The sequence below is a fragment of the Aythya marila genome (assembly GCF_965140915.1).
Source record: "Aythya marila genome assembly, chromosome: 11".
Taxonomy (NCBI): Eukaryota; Metazoa; Chordata; class Aves; order Anseriformes; family Anatidae; genus Aythya; species Aythya marila.
This window is the reverse complement of record NC_139052.1, coordinates 11,537,358-11,554,778: the sequence shown is the minus strand read 5'-3', so window position 1 is coordinate 11,554,778 and position 17,421 is coordinate 11,537,358. Positions and strand designations below refer to the sequence as shown.

Below are 17,421 nucleotides of genomic sequence, written 5' to 3'. Positions count from 1 at the left end.
TCACTTGAAACAAGCTGCAGTACCATCCCTTTCTCTCCCCAATATGCCCCCAAGGCATGGTTCTCCACTTCCTATCCCTCTGCAGAAATAAGACCTCACACTTCGGTGGCCACAGACAGCCAGGAGCAATGCTGCTCCTCCCCTTATCTCTCACCCGCTCCCAGTGCTAAACACACCTTTTCCCACAGCCCTAAGCTGGTTTACACTTCTGGTTTCAGGGAGTTTCAGAGGAAACTGGCGGACACCCCAGCTTTACAAAGAATTAAAACAACCAAACCAATTCACTACCACAACAGATATACCAATCCAGACAAAACAATGAAAGATTTGCCCATCTCCATGCACTTCTGCAGATGATTAGGCAAGTGTCAGAGTGATTTGGCTTCTCTTCCGCCCCCTGTGCATAAAGCTTCCAAGCTTCCATCTTGCTCAGGCAGTATAAGTACATACCTTCCTTTTGAAAGTCTTGGGCACAGAAAGAAACAACCATTAAAAAACAAAACAAAAAAACACAGCTCTGAGGACTTCTAATGTAAAGCTATGACCCCATCAGAAGGAAACCAAATTAGTGACTGCCCATTACACAGACTGACGTGGGAAAGGACACCTGGCCTTTTAAGAGAGAAAGGTAAAGCGAAGGCAGATCTAACACATAAAATGCTTACAATAATCTCACCACCAAAACATTTTACAAACACAGCCATGCTTGCTTTCAGCAGGAACAACAAATCCCAACACAGTTTGTTTTCCACTTGTGGAGAAATACACCTATACAAGAAAAACACTGCACGAGCTAGCAAGCTAAATTCAGCTTATCCACGGAAGGCAAGACAGACTTGGGGCCAAACCTCAGCAGTTTCTCTCCTTCTCTCTACCCCACTCAGAGGTGACTTCTGCAAAGCTCTAGGAGAGCAACATTAGAAAACACTTGTCTTCTACTGCAAGTTTCCCCAAAAACAACATCATTGCTTTTGCAGCAGATTAGCCCAAAGTCACACCTGCCACTGCCCAAGGAGGACACCATTCACCTCTCTACCAAATGCCACATGGAGCGGGAGAAGAGAGACATAACAGATCTCTTAAAGCCTCTGTTAATTTAGTGTCTAGGCAGGAGCCCCGTCCCTATTTTCTCCCTACCTTAAGCCAGCAGCAGTAAGAGGACACAGGACCAGACCCCATTCCCAAGCCCTCCTTCTCTTGATTTTTAAAACCACTTGCTCATTTACCAAAAACAGCTGGAGGCATCTCACAGTTGAAGCTGCACTTCCAGCTGGGAGGTATTTCACTGATTATGTAGCAGATGATCAAAAAGAAAAACAAATTAAATTAGAAAAAGGAATATAACAAATTCCGTCCCTCATAGCATTTGTTCAAGTTTTTATTAATATAAGCTAAATAACAGGAAAAAGCACACGGAGAACGTAGGTGTATATGGTAAGTATAATGTATCAGCTTCTTTCATGCAGATGCAGTTTTTACAAAACAAACCAGAGACATGCAAACTTCTGACTGGTAGTGCAAGTTGTTGCACATTTAAGAATAGAAAAAAGGCACTAACCTATAGCCACAGTTAGAGATACGCATCGCTACACAAATTACCCGCAACATTAGACACTCAGATAAAAATCACCGACACACAGGTTTAGATAAGTGGGAGCAGATCCCTTGTTTGCATTTGCTTTGTAAAACACACCACTTATTATTTCTTTGCTGGCAAGCTGCACAGGCTGCTCCTTAAAGTGTGGGAGAGAGAAAGGCAAGACCACCAGAAGGTGACTTTCTGGGGTAAAAGGGACCATGCCGGGTGGGCAGCCACACCGGGAGGTGGGAGCCGGTGTGTGCTCCCTGTGAGCAGCACAGCTTTGCTGCAGCCCTTAATAACTCGGCAGTTCAAGCCTCAGTTGCAGGCTTTTAGTGCCAGTCAAACAGAAGGAAATGCTTTTTCACCATAAGGTCGTTTTCCAAGAAATCATGGACTTTCATACCTGCTGATTTCCTATCATCGATGAAGTTTATAGCACCCAGAATCCCTCTTAAAGGTCACCGTCGTGGTCACAGCATGGCGCTTAGGCAAACTGAGATAAATTTAAATCTTTGGCTGTTTGGTAAAGCTCTGCATTTTCATTAGTTAGGAGAACTCCATTAGATCAGCCACCTTCACTTTTGCCCACTGCTTTAGTTTCAGTCACTTTTACACTAGCACAATGCTGCAACACTCATCTTAACACAGCATTAGACATATTTTTAAAAGTTTCCTGCTAGTCCTAAACATTTTGCTCATCAGAGGAAGAGATGGATGTGCTAAATGTTCTAGAACTGTTTAGGATAATCTGGTAGGAATATAGACCCGGAAATTATACTTCAGTGTCATTGCAGATGATGACTTAGTTTAACAATTTCTAAGCCACCAGGTTACCTTTAGGTTTTACTGTTTAGGTGGGAGGACATTGGTATGTTGGTAATTTGTATTCAAGCACTTGCTCACTGTCCTTTTTTTTTTTTTTTTTTTTAAATAAATTTGTTTGGAAAACAAGCTTTGCCTCTAGCTCACAGCTGAGGCCTCTGAAATCTACTCAGTCTTGAGAGGTATTTCCATTAGGGCTTTCACAATGTCAGAATACAGAAGAAAAATGGACTGAAAAGTTGAAAGTTGCCCTATGTAGTTAAGAATGAGTTAGTCCCCATCCCAACCCTTTTTCTTGTAGGGAAGCAGCTTGGGGTAGGCTGGAGCAGCAGGAGGGGGATGCTGCACCCCCAGCCCTGTCTCTGCAGGTGACTCTGTGTGCACTGCATTTTCCTGCAGCTGATGCTTCCTCTCCTTGCTCCTATCTGAGCTTCAAACTCAGAAACTGGGCATGTGGGGTAGCCGTGCACAGGTCCACATGCAGGTGTGCAGGGAAGCTGGCAAGAAGGGGTGAGGCACCTGGACAGCCAGGTCAGGATGCAGGAGCAGGTGCAGCAGCAAGACCCAATTAGCAGCAAGCCAAATAGCTTGTATGGTCTCACAGCAACTCCTGAGCACTCCAAGCCATCCAAAAGCATGCCGAGTAACTCCTCGTCCCATGTCTGTGATATATTAGGATATTTATCAACAGTATTTTGTAAGCACTTTCCCACATGTACCTAAATACTGACCTATATGAGGAACACATAAACACTCAAACGATGAGGGTTGCTGTTTTTCTCCCTTTTCAGGATTTCTAGTTTTATCTTCTTACTTCCCCCCCCCCCCAACTTTCCTCACCACGTCACCACGATACTATTATACTATTTTTTAATATCTTGATATAGTAGCCTATTGGTAACACTGACACATTAGTGAGAGCATTTTCCCATCTGAGGCAGTTGTTGGAGCTCCCCTGCTTAGGGCAGAGGGATCCCACATCACTGTGTTTTGGTTTTGTTGGCTCCTTGCATTCGTGCAGGGTTGTGCTGGCCACGCCTGGGCTCCCCCAGGCTGCCTGGAGGCTCTGGGCACAAAGTTCATCAACCTTCCTCTCCTTCCCAACCGGGTTTTCTCAATTTGCTGTGCCTGCTCCTACGCAATGAACTTAACACACAAAGAACTGAAGCAGAGATGAAGATTGTAAAAAAATTACAAGAGGAAGAAAAAGCAAATTAAGCAGGGACCTTGCTAGACAAAGACTGAAGCAGGAATAAAAATCCTCTATAGCACTGCAGATTTCAGACAAAATCTAAAGACCCAGGCTAGCATCCTACCCGAGTATAAACTACATTTGCCATTTCTCATCAATTTAAAGCCATGGTGGTAATTTGTACAATGACAGTGTATTTACTAATGAAAGCACTCTGAAAGGCATTTAGGGAAAAGGAACAATGTCACCAGGCTGAATTCCCACTGTGCAAACACTGTTTTTTAAATGAGGTTGTCTGTGCCCCCTGCATTATAGAAATAAAGCCGAGGTAACTTCCCTGTTATACTCTTCCTAAATAAGGCAGGAATTACTCAGCTCATCCTCCACTTGAGCAGAATGTGAACTTCTGATGAAAAGTTTGTTTTTGTTGCTCTGCCAAGTGCTAGGCCCAGAACCTGGAAGGATTAACAACAGGAGCGGGCTGGGGACACGTGATTTAGCTAGCCTTGTTTGCAGTTCGGCTCCTTAGCAAGGTACAGACTGACCTTAGGTGACTGTGGCTAAAAGGAACAATTATGGAGCTCAGCAGTGGAAAAAGAAAAAAAAAAAAAAGTAAAACAAAAACAGACAGACAGGAGCCATATAACTAAAAGAATTTAAAGTGCTCAACTAAATTATGCACATTAGAATACCCTACATCCAGGCTTTATTAACCACTTCAGTGAAAACAGAACCTCAGAAGCGATTACAGAAATCTTGGATTTCTTCTAAAAGAGTTGCTGTATTGCTTTTGTTTCTCTCTTGAGCACCAGAAGACAAACTGTCATTTATTTACAGGGCTATGGTTCTATCACAGGCTAACTGGAACACATCATAAATATTGACTGATCTATTATTCTAATTCCTTACAGATGGGAAAATAAAAATTGAGGGACTTGCCCTAAGTCACTGAGCAAGTATTTGCCATAGCCTGAAAGTAAGGCTGTGAGCTGACTCCCTTTGCAACTGTAATATTCATCTTTTGTAATGTCAGTGGTTTCTGGTCAATTGTGTATTTAAAATAGTTAATATAGCCACCTAAAATTCTATATTTTTGAAGTATTTTTAACATAACCTACAATTACACAGCATAGCCCTGCACACGTTTGCACACATTGGTCAAGACCAGCAAAAAATTGCTTGTTGTCCACAAGCTTGAACTGCCTAGTGATCGTGTAAAAGGCTTTTAAACACCACAACTTTCTGATACTTATTTAAGATTGCACTTCTCTGAAGGTCAATATATCATGAAAAGGCTAGTAATGGTCAATGAAGCAAGATGGCACTTAGGGTGCTATTTGCCCCTAGAAATGAGTCTCCAGACTTTGTTACAAATGGGAACTGCTGAAGAAAAAGGAGCTGTTGCACTAGGGAGACAAAGGCAGCAGGATTGCTCAGCATCTGACCTGTATAGGGGCAATAACATGACACTTCAGGAAGCTCTGAAACCCATGGGGAACTTCTCCATGGCTGTACAAGGAAATACTTCTCACCTCCTTCCAGCTCTGCTGGTTTTGAAGGCTTCTAAGTTCTTGTCTGAGCATGGATCTGTTGGCATTTTCTGCATTATCACATTCCTGTTCAAGAAGGACTTCAAGAGGAGCCCTTCTAGCAAGGTGAACAGCAGGCACAAAAGTGTGCTGGCGTGCTCACTCTGAGCCTGCTCATGGCTCTCTACTGCCAAACAGCCTGGAGTGTCTGGCTGCTGGTACCCATGGTAGAAGGAGCTCTAGGATCAGAAGCAACTCCACCAAAGCCATCAGAGATGATCTTGGTCCTCTGTGTGATGCCTTTCAAATGCTGTTTGTGGGCATATCAAAACACCAGAGGCATGTCTTTGGGATGTAGTCATCCAGACGCAGGCATCTTGGGACGTTTATAAATGGCCAGTGCAAGCCACAGAGCACGGGCCTGCTGCCTGCTGATCTGCGTTGGGGAAAATTGCTGGGGTTGAGGGAATTTATTGAGAGCTGTACTTCAAGGGCCCCCTGTGGCCAGGCAGATGGGCCGGATGCAGCTGGGGTGCTGCCTCCCCTTCTGGAGCACAGCAGAGCTGGCAAAGGCGAGCTTGGCTTTGGGATGTCCCAGCAGGGCTCTGCACAGCCCTGGACACGGTGCCCAGGGGGACAAGCCACAGCCCTTCCACACCCTTGCCAACCAGACATGGAGCCAGTGGGTGGCATCCACAGCCGTGACAATCCCCCAAGTTCTTCCCACTGAAAGCACCTAATTAGTCCTCTTTTAAAGTCTGTTTCTTGAGAGTTAAATTGCATGAGTTTAAAATTGGGCTTAGCTAGCCAGGGTGGCTGGACCCTGACAGAGAGCTGCCAGGCCTGCCCTGTGTAAACACCCAGGGTTTTAGGGGAACGTGTTGGAACATGAAAATAGCTCCTTGCACTAGTCTGACAGGTTACCGACTGTAATTCTCGGCAAAGACAACAGATTCACACAACCACAAAATTTAACGCATTTTTATGAAGATTTAGTGTTGCCCATAAAGACGAGACAGTGCTGTGCAGCAGCAGGGGCAGGGATGGGATTTCAGCAGCGCACGGCTCCCCCCACACCCCAGCGGCTGCGCGGAGGTCAGCTCATCCCGCCGGCTGCCCGCACTCCGTCAGACAGGCGACTGCCATGACCTGAGCAAGCCCACCAGGCACCGATGCCAAAAGAGATACAAGGCACAGGGCTGCCATATAAGGGGAGGAAGGAGTCGGGAAAGCTTAGATGAAAAAGAAGGAGAGAAAAAAAATGTAGAGGTTCAGCTCGTATCAACACAGCCTGCACGGTGCCACCTTTGGCCCGTTATCTCGTAGAACAAGAACAAAGCTAGATCCAACAACACAGCTAAAAGGAAAGCATACTATCTGGACATACTATCTCCTCTGTAGAGCACTTATTATTAACTTTTGGAAACCACAATAATTTATCTCTCAAGCAGAAGTACAGTGAAATCCTAAAGAGCATTCTCAAGAACCAGCAATACCCTGTGGCAGATACACTGGCCACAGCGAATTATTCAAGCTTCAGACAGTAGATGATCAGTGGCCAGACATATTATTGTTTGTTTTTAAATATAAGTTGTACCTTAAGCCAAAAGGAAAATCTTGTGAGATGACATCAGAATGCCCATCGGGAACCAGGCAGTGAAGGAATGGCCACAGACAGTGCAGTTTTGGGGAGTGCATTAGCGAGCTGGAGCAGGCAAGGTTATGGAACAGAACAGTCTACATGAGCTCAGGATGTCTTTGCAGAAATCACGAGCTCTTTTTTACTGGAAATAGTTTGATGCTTGTCTGAGCAGGGGCTTACTTCAGAGCACTGTCTCATTAGGTCACCTCTGGGCATAACAGGTAGTTGTCACTTGCATGGAAATGAGGCAGAAGTCAATGAGCTAATTAATTCACTCAGAATTTAAAAATCCTTTCTTTTATCCACCCCTCTGCCCATGAATCCTAAATAAACTATGTAGAAAGGGTCCGATTCCCCTGTGCCTCTGACTTCAAGTATACACACAATGCTCCCTCTTCATATGGCTATCTTTGATGTGAAGCCACTGTGTGCTGGCTACGAACTCTCAAAATCCATTATAGGCACCCCTTGTATAATATGCACCTTGCTTTAGCATGCAAAACATTTGGTTCCCAAAAACATGATAGGATGGCTAGAGTAACCACTAACCAGACACGCTGGAATGCCTGAAAGTGTCCAAGATTAGTCATTTGGCAGTGATCCTGGGGAAATGCAGTTTTACATATCCCACTCCGCACAGAAAGGTTTAGTGCTCGGGGCCCGCTGACAGGCCTGACCCCACTCCTTCCCCTGCAGAGCGCAGCACAGCTTAGATCGGTCACAGCTCCAACAGCCAGAGACAGGATGCAATTGCCAAAAAAATCCGTATCATTCACTTTGTCAAATCTGTCTCCAGCATATTCTTTTCTTCACCAAAAGAAAAAGAAATCCAGAACAAAACAAACCCTTTCCGATACTTGGCTGAGCATGGTATTTATTTTTTTCCTGGATAATTTCAGCTTCTGTATTTGTCATTTGAAAGAAAAGTACATGTGTCAGATGCACACTGATCAGAATTCTGGCAGGTGTTCGTATCTTATACAGGAGATCAAAGGTTGGAGAAATTTCATTCCGATTTGAGGCCAGCAGAACAAGGTTACCTAAGAGCACCATGCGTGCTCGTCAGCCATACACAGCAAGGCAAAAGCAAGGCTGTGTTTGGGTGTTACAGGGCTGGCAGGACCAAGAAGCAGCATCAGTCAAGTTCTATGCAGGACTTGCATGGATACATCTTATAAGACACCTACACCTCACCCTGTGCTTTTAAGAAGGGATCCAGCCAACTATACATAAAGAAATGTAACCTATTTCTTAGGCCACATCCACCCAAGGCAAGAGAGCACAACACAGCGCCTGTACCAACCCTTTCAACAAGCCAGCACATCCAAACGGGCAGCAAAGTGCTGCACGGAAACAGCTCAGGAATAACTCACAAGCAGCGCAGCAAGCACGGCATGGTCTGGCTGCTAGGCTTGTTGGCCAGACTCTCAAAAGAACCAGTTTGCTGGAGCTGAGTGCAGAGCTGAAGCAGAATTAGTCCCACTGGTTCAGGAATTGGCACGCCCTCCAGACCACGGACCTGGGCATCATGCTGTGCGAGGCTGCCATGGCCTCAGCACTTCTGCTCAGAGCTACAGAAAATAAACCAGTTAAAACATGCAAAAACTGGCAGCTGTCTTCATGTTTTTCACATATTAAGCTGCAGAGCTGGTGCCAAGTACTCCCGCACTCAGGACTGCACAGATGATATTGCTCCTTCGGTGCATGACATTCATGGAGCGTTCCAATCGGGAAAGAAACCAGCACAAGCAAATGAATGAATGGAAAAACGAATTACTTCAAGTTGATTTAAAGAAGATATTTAGTCATGCATGGGAATGAAAAAAGGAAAATAGGTGACCAAAATAGAATGCAGCAATTGGAAACAGCTGATGTTTGATGAAAAGAAAGATAACTTCTGGGGTGAGAAATCTAAAAGCCTTAAGTATTTTGAAGGCCAAATTGTGCATGACTTTTTAATCCTCTAAATGGTTCCAGGCCATCCAGAATCCATTCCAGAAAGGTTTCCGAAACAGTTGATTCTAGAACTAAGCCAAAACCTTCAGCCAACTCTGGAAAATCTTCTTTAGTGTCAGTCTAACATTTTGTGAGCTCATGTCAATGCTGGAAAATGACTCCAGCTGTAAGCATGAGAGAATAGTTTTGCAAAGGAACCCCTGAGCTTTGGTCTGGTTTTATGATTTGCAATAAGAAAAGGCAGAACAGGGAACTAAAAAGAGACCTTGACAGAAAAAAAAAAAAAAATACAAGAGCTGAGTTGCATTTTCTGACAGAGCCATTACTGCCCTTCCACTTCACAGAGCAGGCAAGTTTTATGCAGCACTGGAAGCAAGAGCAGGACTTTGCTTTACATGAGTGTTACATTAGCAGGCTCAGCAGACAGAAGCAGAAGATGGCTCCTCAGCCATGCCCACAGCACTTTACAACTTGAAGTATGACAACACATATTTTACTGCTCCAGCCACTGTCCAAATCACACCAATTGCCATTAAAAATCTCTGCCAAAATGGCAGCTCAGACAATACAGTCACCCTTAAGCAGATAGAATTCAGGTGACAAACCCCATGGGACACAGGGAAGGGGCTGTCACAGGCACCACCAAATTATTACGCAACTTTTTTTTTTATAGACTTTGAGTACATTTCTGGGCACATCTCAAGCCTGAAAACAGAGGCATCCTAGTCATTCCTGTTTCTCATCACCAGCTGCTCTTTACATGTTGTCAGTCCCTCTCTCTCTCTCTTTTTTTTTAATTAAAAAAAAAAAAGCCCAAAAGTTAGTAGATAAATAACAGATCCTGCTTTATCCCTTTAATAAATCATTGGCAGAAATGGATGAGCATTTTGATTCATATGGACATAGCTAGCAAGCCAACCAGACTGTATATTCCTATTTTTCATAACAAATACTGATGTATTCCTTCCGTGAGTGTCCACATCTTTTTAAGTGACAAGAAAGAAGCATGCTGTAGTAAGTAAACCTAAGGTCAGACAGCCTTGTCTATATCAAACCACATGGAAGAAGAAAAGAGGAGCTATGTGAAATCCGTTGCATTTGGGAAAGATTTTGTATATAGAATCTGAAAAGAGTGTACATTGTCAGCCTGGCAGAGAGGACATAGATATCCAAAACAGAAGCCTAAGCAAACAGACAAATCAATATGTATTAAATTCACCCCAACGTACGATTTGTGGGGCACCAGATCCACTTGAAATCCAAGTCAAATTTGGAATTCAAGTCAAATGATAGTGAACACAGACAAAAATTCAAAACAGAACTGTATATAGCATATTCAAACATGCTTTGAGCAGAGGGGTTGGCGTAGATGATCTCCAGAGGTGCCTTCCAACCTCAAGTATTCTATGATTCTGTGAAGTGTTTTGCTTTGGTATTTTCTAAATTAAATGGTTTGGTTTTGATTTTTTTTTTTTCCAAAATGAAAGGGGACAAAAATAAACAGCTTATAAAGCAACACCAGGCATTCTGTTGGGGACCGAACAAAACATTTTGCAATTTTTTTATTTTATTTTTTCTTTTTCTCCTAAGCTTATCAATTTTCTCCAAAGAAACCTCTGCTTTTGTTTTCATTAAACCTGTTTGGGTTTCATATTTGGGGTGGGGAGTAAGGGTGTTAGACAGCAAACCAAAAAAAACTCACCATTTATCCAGTTCTGCTCCCAACCCCTATTTTCTTATTTCATGGGGGAAAAACTGCAAAGATGATAAACCCTTTCAGATGCACCCCAGTTTTTTCAAGGATTAAGGTGCAGAGCAGGCACCTCTGCAGCCAACAGTAGCAAACAGTAATGCAACAAATGCCAACCTTGTGCGTTTCCATGGCCATGGTGCCTCAGAGACCTCCTCTTTCATCCACATGCTCCTCCTCTCCAAAGGCACCTCCTCATCTCTCTTTGGCTAGGGAAGGGGTGACAATTCAGATGTACTCATTTCCCAGTAGATTTTGTTTCAAGGGAAATAAAATAGGTGTTTCTGCTCTTTCATTCTTTCCCCACCTTCCTCATCTCCCTGGGTCTATTTACTCATCTAATGTGGTCACTTACAGAAGAGAAACTATTTGCTTACAGAGCAGAGAGAAAGAGCACAGGGAGCACCATTGCACAACCAGCAGCCACCAGGGTCGAGATGATGTCCCCAGGGCTATGTAGGCAAATCAGAGCAGTATTTGCCTATAAACACTGAAGGCACTTGCAGTTAAGCCTTGTGCTTGGGCTTGTCCCGGAGTAACAGTCTTCTGTACATCACACCAGCAGATCACTTACACCAGAGACTGACTCAAGTCCATTTGGGGTAGATGACAACTTTGGCTAGCTCTGTGCTCATGGCCAGCGTTGACTGGTGAGCTGCTCCCGAGGTACGAACAGTGCTCTTGTGCACAGTCTGATCCCAAAACACACAATCACTTGCAGCTGGAGGTAAATTTGGGGACAGAGCTCTGTACAAACTTCAGGGCTTTGCTCCCAGATTTACCTCCTGAGAGAGGGAAAGGAAATTAATTGTCCCCTTCAAGCCAAACTCTATCATCCAAGTCTTCCCCACCCTCCACAGATACAAATATTGCTAAGAGAGCATCCTCTGTAATGGCCAATATGTCCTTCAGGGCAGCTATCCCAAGAAGGGCACGATTGCCCCACCACAAATCTGTACTTGCCAAAGCAGCCAGCCAGTTAGCCAGGCAGAGGAACACTGCAGAGAGCCGGTGTGCAGAGTGGGCAACAGAGCCCAAAAGGTGCCCTCTGTACCCAAAGCACAAGCCATTCTGGCACTGCAGCACATTGCTGTGCCACTGGGGAGAAGCTGTTTTGCTGTGTACTCTGCCAAAGATCCTTACTGTAGTTCTGGTAGGAATTAGCCTATTAATTTCTGCGGGTTTTAAAGGCTATGATCAGTCATTTCCTTCTGGTCCAGCTAGTCTGCAAAGAGCAAGCCAGGGTCTGCCTCTGTGCCCTGAGAAGAGGTATCTTGAGAACTGTTTTCTCCCGTCTATGTGGCCAACTCAAATCCTCTTTGTTATTTAAGGAATAAATTATTAGACCTAAGATCACTACGTGCTGGAGCTGCTCTGCAGCCTGGTTCTCAGGACAGGACCTGTGCGTGCGTTGGGGGAAGACGTCAAACCCCCATCACACTCCGATGCCTGCTGCTCCTGAAGTACCTCTGCTGTGCATTTGCGCAATGCCACTGTTTCACCTCTTTTATCAAAAAATCTCAGACCTCTGCTGCAAACATGAAGGCGCTTCAACAGACCTAGGCAGGAGGTTTGGATTGGTACAAACAGGGAAACACGCAAGGAGAAAGAAAAATGCCAGCCTAAGGGAGGGGAGACAGTGGAGCTCAGCTCATCACATTAGCATTTGTTTGCACCCAGCAACACTTCAGTACAAAGAAAACCAAATCTCCATTATAATCTCATATTTTTGGACGAGGCTCCTGCGTATTAATTCCTATTGATTGACACGTGGAACAGCACACTTTGATCATCTTGTTAATCAAGTATTCTTGCAGCAATACATGACGCAGTTTAAGTAAGTCAGGTTAAGTCCCTGTGTACACAAGGAAGCTATTATAAGAGAACCCGATGATGAAACTGCTTTTAGCAAGAAGTAACCAGAGACCGAGTGCCATGTATGCTTTGGAAAATTTCACTTCATTTGTATCATTTTTCATGACTTTCTGCATACCATGACACAGTGTTGCCCCCAGGCCATGACCGGTTTGGCTTGAAAGTCAAGGTTTTGCAGGCGGGACCAGTGAAGTCCCCTGAGGCTCTAAGCTTGCAGGGAACTTAGCACCTTCCTTTCGAGGGAGCATCTCCTTTACATGTGTGTCTTGGTCATTTCAAATACTGGCCATTCTTGAGGCTACAGCTTAGATGCACAGCAGTCCTTGGCACACGGCTGCTGAGGTTCTGTGGCCCTGTACCATGCTCAGGAGAAATAGGTGCTTCCCCCTGGGCACCAAGGAAAGTGGCCCCAGCACTGCCACCAGGGAAAAGCGCTGGTGCCAAACGAGGCTGCCAAGCCCACACGTGCACCTCACTGCATGGCTGACCCCATTGCCCAAGCTCCCAACAGAATTACCTTCGCAAAAGCATCTGATTTTCAGAAGTGCTGATCAGCGCCAGCTCCTACTGATGTCAGCAGGGACTACAAGCACTGGGGTACCGAAAAATCAGAGCGGTATCACCAGCCTGTGCCTCTCTTTCCCATTTACAAGCATGGCTCAGCCTCTTAGGGACCATAACTAAGTCTTTATTAAGCCCTTGGATGAGTTTTACTGCAAAACAAAGCTAAGAATGAGCACGCACAATTACACCAGGACAATAGCCTAAACTTAACAGCTTCCTGTAATTGTCTGAGGCAGCCTGTAAAACAGAGAATCACCTCATGATAAATCCTTGCTGGTCATTTACCATCATTAATCTATACTGTCAGAATGAATTAGGTGCAGAGGAGCATGTTAATTACAATGTAGATGACACCCTAGCTTTAATTATCAGGCCTTCAAAGTAAACAGTGTCAGATAATCGTCCTCAATCACCATAAACGGGTGTTGGAGGAAAGCCCTATTAAGCCGATGGTACCGATGTCCAGCGTCCAGGGTCTGCAGTTACAAGGCTGCCATTATATCATTACTTCTTCAAATTGCTCTCTATTTCTATCCACATTAGTCAGGTCCACGGGCCACTTTTTCCATTGCCTATGACATGCCTTAAGTTAGGGGTGACCAGTTTCATCAGTATGTAGCAACCTAGCTGTATTTATAGAACACTTCAGATTAAACAGCAAAAGCACCCACTGTCCTTTTATACCTTTTCATTTTGCATTTAACAGCTACTTATTCATTTTACTTACCAACTAGGGCAATGTTTATATAGCTTGTGGTTCCCATTTCAATATTATTTTATGCCATTTTCTGGAGGGCTAGGATTATGGAATAAACCTAAACACCCAGACAGTTTGCAAGGCACTGGGGAGAGCAGCTAGCAGAGTTGCAGAGGCCCCCTAATCCCATCAGATACACGTAGCCCTTTCGGTACTGCAGATCTTTAAGAGCACAGTATAAGGCAGCTCTTTGTTTTGAATTAAGAGTAACGTAAGCTTTGTACTCTCAGGAGTTTCTCAAGGAGAAAAGTCCTGCAAGAGCCCATGGATCAGAAGGCAAAGCTGGTCGCAGAGCTCCGATCACATGTGAAGTAAGTGGGGTGTCACGCAGCTGTAGGAGAGGCAGGTTCGGCACCCAGAGCTGCCTGCCCGTGCTGGGCCTGCCGGACACGCAGAGCTGCCTGGGGACATCTTGTGCCCAGGGTGTCCCCTGCAGAGCTCAGGGCTCACACGGGCTCTAGGGCGCTGGGTGTTATCTCCTGCTGCTCACCACACGCTCCAAAACAACACCCTACCTTTTCCTCCAAGCCATGGGCAGAATGCAAAAGGCCAAGGAGATACAGGTAGCTTGTGAAACGTCCTGCTTTGCTCTCTCAAGGAGAGCAAACTAAGGAAATAAGGAGCTAGAGAAATAACCCAATAAAGTAAAATTAAGGTGGGGAATTTAATCACTCAGAGGACGGGAAATTCAAGGTTATGGTACCCATGGCAACTACCATTTGTCCACAGAACATTAACCTTAACTCCATATGCGGAAACAGAAAGAAATTATGGGACATATCACGTATGAATGCATATTTCATGCAGCGAGCACTCTGCAATGGCTACTGTGGAAGCGATAATTAAATTTCCTGACTGCAGAACAGGTAGGATCATGCACAAGCAGCTCTTCTGAGACACAAGCTAACGTCACCAGCCAGAGCTCCCAGCTCAGCCCCCTGGTTTAGACAGGGAAGATTCAAGGTCACAGTTTGGCCACAGAATCCAGCTCTGCCTTCTAAGCTCCTGCCTGACATTCAGATTTTGTTTTGAAAATTGCCATCTGTTGATTTAGGGAATGTTGTGATTTTTCTTTCAGTTGTTTGGGCCAACAAGAATTCAGCATTTCTTATATGTTTTCCTTTTAAGCAGCTAAAGCAACATCCACAGTTCAACAAGGCAGAAGTCCAGCTCCTGCCGGGTGACCAGTTTATTTGAATGTGAGAACCAGATTACAGCTGAGTTACACAGCAAACAAGTTTTCAAAACCTGAGAGAGTTTTGTGCTTGTCTTGAGCTGAATTTTAACCACAAGCTGGGTGTTGAGGAGTCAGATTACTTACGTAAAGAGACAAAACCAAAGCCAGACAGATAGGCAGCCACCCTGTGGGCAGAACTGTTGTCCTTAGAGATTCAGTTTTCATGGGATCTTTGACAATTTCTTACTGGTATATCTCTTTTTGCTTATATCTCTTTTATATCTCTTTTTTTGGCTTTTAGAAGCCAACTGCAAAAATGTAACAGCTGAGAAGATTAATTGCAATCTGGGGGCCAAGGAAGAAGAATCAGTTTAATAAAAATTACTTCAATCTTTTGTCACCTCCATGGGACACAGGAACAGGCAGTCTGCTCGGTTGCAACCTCCCTCCTCTCCCAGCCCGACTTTGGAGGTGCCACGTGTCATCTCCTCCCAGGGCTGGGGGAACCCTTGTGCCTGAAAGGGAAGAAGAAACTCTTCTGGGGCTTCTCTGCTCCCCAGCTCCTCACATTTAAAAAAGTGATATGACAAATCCACGACACCAGCCATCACAGCTCTGACCTGACCTCTGTCACCACTTCATAGGCTGATAGGACAAGGCCAAAATTCAGTCAGTGCATATGGAGGGGCCACAGGAGTCAACAAAGCAGAAGCGTCCCTGGGCAGCCTCAGATGCCTGCATGCTGGGCACCTTCACACCTTCAGCCAATAGAGCAGGCTCCTCAGCACCTCACCACAGGGTAGGTTTGGGGCAGGACAGGGCTATGTGCTCAGGTCAAGCTCCCTGTAGAGGGAGGGAGGGGGGCAGTCTAAAATGCACCAAAACTCCTCCTGCACAGCAGTGTCCTCATGCAATAGCATTCCAGAAGGCTTCCATCCAGTAACTTTGGACATATTTCACCAAGCTAAGACCACATTTATGTGTCAGCAGTTCAAAGCAAAGAGATCTCCCACTGCAGAGGGGTTCGTAACCCTTCAAAATAAGAGGGCTCACATGAACTCCCTCCACCAGAAGACCTGTCCCAGCCACAGTCAGCTTACAGGCTTAAAACTCTCCACATAAAATATTTGTGCATATATTTGTGTATATATATATATATATCCTGCCTGCATGAAAGAAGAAAAAGTATAAACTTAGATTCTTCAAAATACCCCCAAGAGCCACACAAGAAAGGTGCCAGGGTCAGACCCACTGAACCAGAGCCATGTCAATATATCAGCATTCTTCATGCGACATCCTGCTGCAGTAAGGGGAGGACACCCAACAGCAGCGCTGCTCTTAGCTCCTAGAGACACAGGCACTGTCCTCTGGTGGGGTTACTATTGCTAGTGCAAACCTCAGACCAGGCTCATGCAAGCTGGCTGAAATCACCGACCTAATTTCCAGAGAGCTGTAAGTATCTTTGAACTCCTTTCACTCTGTGTACCTTGAATATGAGCTATTCTTCATCAGAAAGAAATCAGGACTTGATATTGCACAGCAAAGAACAGCCGAACAAGACAAACCTTGAAAAAAGGCTGCATGTTTTTTCACAGAAGTTAGGGTATAAAATACCTCAAAGTTCAGGAATTAAACTGGCCAGACACCATGACAATGTCTGTATGCTAACCTGAGTCCAAGCAGGTTTGAACACTACTGAAAAATCACATGCTCCAAATGATTTCCACATCTGAGTCTCTGAGTCGCTGTGTATAGGAAAAGAAAGAAGTGCAATGATGAAGTAAATGAGTTTATGAAAGCATTACTGTTACCTTTCTACTCTAACAGCTTCCAGTAAGGACTTTACCACCCATATTTATTGCTAATCAAGATCAGCACTGGGGGAGAAGGAGGAGGCATTTCTGCCACAAAGTTTGTGGTAAGTTAAGACAATCTTCCCTAACCGTGTGAAAACCGTAGCCCAGGAAGACTTATTTGCAGCCTGTTAGTGGCTTGAAGTAACCTTTTTTTTTCCAGGAGTTAGTTTTTATTTCTTACAACTGCTCAGGTTTTCCTGGGCACCTCTTCCACCAAGCAGCAAGTGCAGCCTGAGCTGCAACAGAGCAGCAAATCTGAAGTGCTCAGCAAGCTTCACTGAACTTGTGTTTAAGGAGTTTCCTCAAAAGCAGCACAAGGTATTTTGCCAGCTAATCTCTCCAGCCTGCAGCTACAGAGCAAAGCACAGCTGTAGACCTATGTCAAAGGTACATTTGTTAACACATTTTCCCCGGAGTGCTAATTAACATTTACATCAAGCCCTATGAGGGAAAAAGCTTCAACACAAACACAGTGCAGTGAAATGCAAGGAGTAAATTCTCTCTCCCCACCAGATGAAGTGTGCTGTTTGCCCTTCAGGAGCTGGTGAAAATCCAGTTTGTTTTGTAATCTTCTGTTCTCTAAAATCAGATATTTCTGCAAGTTAATAACTAACCACCTTCTTTTTCTTTAAAAACCCTACAAGTGCATTTAAAATTCTATGAAAGCAAGGCCCTGCTGGCACTGGTGCAAGCCAGCCCGCATGCATGTCTCCCTGCTG

General features: G+C 44.7%; 1 protein-coding gene and 1 long non-coding RNA gene across 2 annotated transcripts in view; one reads left to right on the top strand and one right to left on the bottom strand.

The window, feature by feature from the left end:
• Positions 1-17,421, bottom strand: part of LOC309882202 (high affinity cAMP-specific and IBMX-insensitive 3',5'-cyclic phosphodiesterase 8A-like) — a 166,063-nt gene that overhangs the window by 146,283 nt on the left and 2,359 nt on the right. The window lies entirely within an intron of this gene.
• The window catches only part of LOC309882207, an 18,748-nt gene continuing 17,498 nt past the window's right edge, over positions 16,172-17,421 (top strand). The window contains exons 1-2 of the long non-coding RNA XR_014318251.1: positions 16,172-16,298; positions 16,674-16,764. This is a non-coding gene — a long non-coding RNA (uncharacterized lncRNA). The remainder of the gene's footprint in view (positions 16,299-16,673; positions 16,765-17,421) is intronic.